Raw genomic sequence first — 2838 nt, forward strand, 5'->3', positions numbered from 1 at the left:
TAATTATATGAGTAGGTTGTAACTGAATCGCTAGCGGGAATAGGTTTATTTATTTTATGTTTATTTTATGCTTTCGCATCTGATTAATAATAAAGTGTTATTATTATTAAATAAAATTGGATTTTACAAAATTAAAACGGATACCTAGGATTCCAATGCGTAACTACTTCTCTATAGGTTTGGGGCTCCCTCTTAAACATGTAGGTAAGAAAGTCAAGTCCAAAGTATTTTTCAATCCTTTGCCTTTTTCTTCTTTTTGGCTCAACCATCATTGGATACTCCTCTTTGAAATAAGTCGCATTTCCTAGCTTTGTCTCTATGATAGAGTTCTTGTGCACATGGATTTTTGGACTCATGTACAAGAAAACAATGTGAAATCCCATTATTAGCATATCCAATGAATATGCAATAAAATATTTTAGGCGCTATTCTAAGAGCTTTGGGAGATGTAACAATCACCTTGGCCAGACAACACACACTTTCAAGTATTCGTAGTCGCAATTTTGGGCGCTATTCTAAGAGCTTTGGGAGGTGTTACATCCTTATTCATGAAAGGTATTTTATTTAACAGAAAATTGGCTATCAAAATTTCCTAACCCCACATGTCATGGCTCATCTCAAAATTTATAAATTATTTCTTTTAGTGTATAATTGGTTTGTTTTTGCAATGCCATTTGATTGGGTTGGATAAGGAGGGGTAAAATCATGTATTATGCCACTTTTTGCATATACATCCCCAGAGTGTGAAACATATTCACCTCCTCTATCGCATCTCACATGTTTGTTTTCTTGGTAAGTTGATTCTCAACTTCAGCCTTATACAGGATAACCTTCTCACTTGCTTCATCTTTGCTCTTAAGTAAGTAAACATAACAATATCTTGTATTGTTATCAATAAAGGTAATAAAGTACTTATTACCACATCTGGTGGGAGTCGACTTAAAGTCACACACATCAGTGTGAATTAGATCAAGGGCATAATGTTATTCTTTCGATTGATTTAAATGATGATCTTGTTGGTTTGCCTTCAGCACTTTTTTCACATTTCGATTTAGAGTCAACGGCAAAAGTTGGTATGAAATCTTATTTAATTAAATGATACATTGAATTAATATTTACATGACAATATGACCATGCCCAACATTATTAGTTGTGACATTACTGCTTGTGTAATCGTTGTACAGTACAGACTCTCTGAACAATACAATATTAATAAAATAGTGTGTTTTGATCCCAATGTTTTCTATTTATGTTTGACATTTTGCACATTTTGTTTTTTGATCGATTTTAAACTCTATATCGCTTGGAAAGTTATAAACAAACTGATGCATAAACGAAATCAGTTTAACATGCCAAACACTCCAGAATAACAACATAAGCTTAACATACCTTAAATAACCTTTACATAACTTAGAAATAAATTTATTCGCTTACAGGGACTATTTGCGTTAACTTGCAAAAGTCTGTCGTTTCTTAAGGCAACGTACAGTCTGCAACTTGATCATAAGCTAAACATACCATATATAACCTAAACATAGGTTAGAAATAAGCTGTGAGTGGTTCGGTGTGTGAAAATATGCTTATTTGATCTTACAGGGGCTAAATGTGTCAAAAACGGCGTAAGTTTGCATTTACCCGCATATCTTACGTTCTGACCACATCGGGACATCCAAAATTTTTGTACACACTAAAATATTTTTATTTTAGTGATCGACATGCAAAAATACCCTTCGTCGCTTAATTTAGATCGTTTTCGCGTCCGTTCGAGTTTTGTCGTAATTAGACGAATAAAGTGGCCGTACGACCAAACGAGCCGACATCCGGGACTTTTCCAAGCATATTTTGAGTCCTCAATACTTTAACTACCATGTAGAGCCTTGAAAATGTCTTAACGGGCGTCAGACGTGCTAAAATGGGCTTAATCAATTAAAGGGGCCTAAACTATCAACATTGAATCTGTTGCTGACCTGCAAGGAGTACACGGGCCGCGTAAGCACAATCCCCAATCTTACGCGGGGCGCGTAAAAATGCCCAGTTCCAGAAAATGATTTTCAGCATGCTGTTGATAGATCAGGGGCTGTTTTTGCCAATTTCTTTGTGTTAACCAAGTTAACACCTCTCCAAGGCAATTACCTGTCACTAAACACATGTAGGGTAGAGATTTTATGCTTGGAAGTTACACAAACACATGGAGTGATCTTGTGAACTCACTTCAAGTATAAATAGCCAAGCATTTCATTCATTTCACACACCCTTGATCTGATTTTCTCGAAGTTGAAGTTATAAACTTCATACCTGAGATTATTTAGATCAAGTTGTCCCTAGCTTGGACCCTTTGTAAGCTTCTTTCATTCTTTTATCGTTTTTCTAGCGAGAATTTCAGCTTTAACTAGTCAATGGTCAACACAAAGTTTGTTTGAACTTTGCAATGTGATTGTAATCACGATGGTCATAATCCTTAGCGATTATACCTACTGATTACCACGTTAACTAGGTTTAGTGACGAGTCAAAGTTTCGGTCAAAATGCGTTTTAGCATGCATTTTGCAACGAAACTACTTTTAGGTATCAAAACACTTTGTTTTGATACCAAATCAGTTTTCTATGTTAGTTAAACATGTTTAACTCATCACTATTAGTTTTGTGCTTGTTTAGGGTCGTAAGTTAAGCGGTCTAAACAACCGCTTAGACTTTCAAACCCGACCTGTTTGGTCGATCATTAGGATTTGACCAAGTTTATTTAGTGATCATAGTTGCATAGGGAATAACCTCTGAGGTTATACCTTATGATCACATAGGATTGGTTAGTTATTTGTTAAGAAGCTTGTATGCCCAAAGA

Source organism: Helianthus annuus, chromosome 2, assembly GCF_002127325.2.
Source record: "Helianthus annuus cultivar XRQ/B chromosome 2, HanXRQr2.0-SUNRISE, whole genome shotgun sequence".
In the NCBI taxonomy this organism is placed as follows: Eukaryota; Viridiplantae; Streptophyta; class Magnoliopsida; order Asterales; family Asteraceae; genus Helianthus; species Helianthus annuus.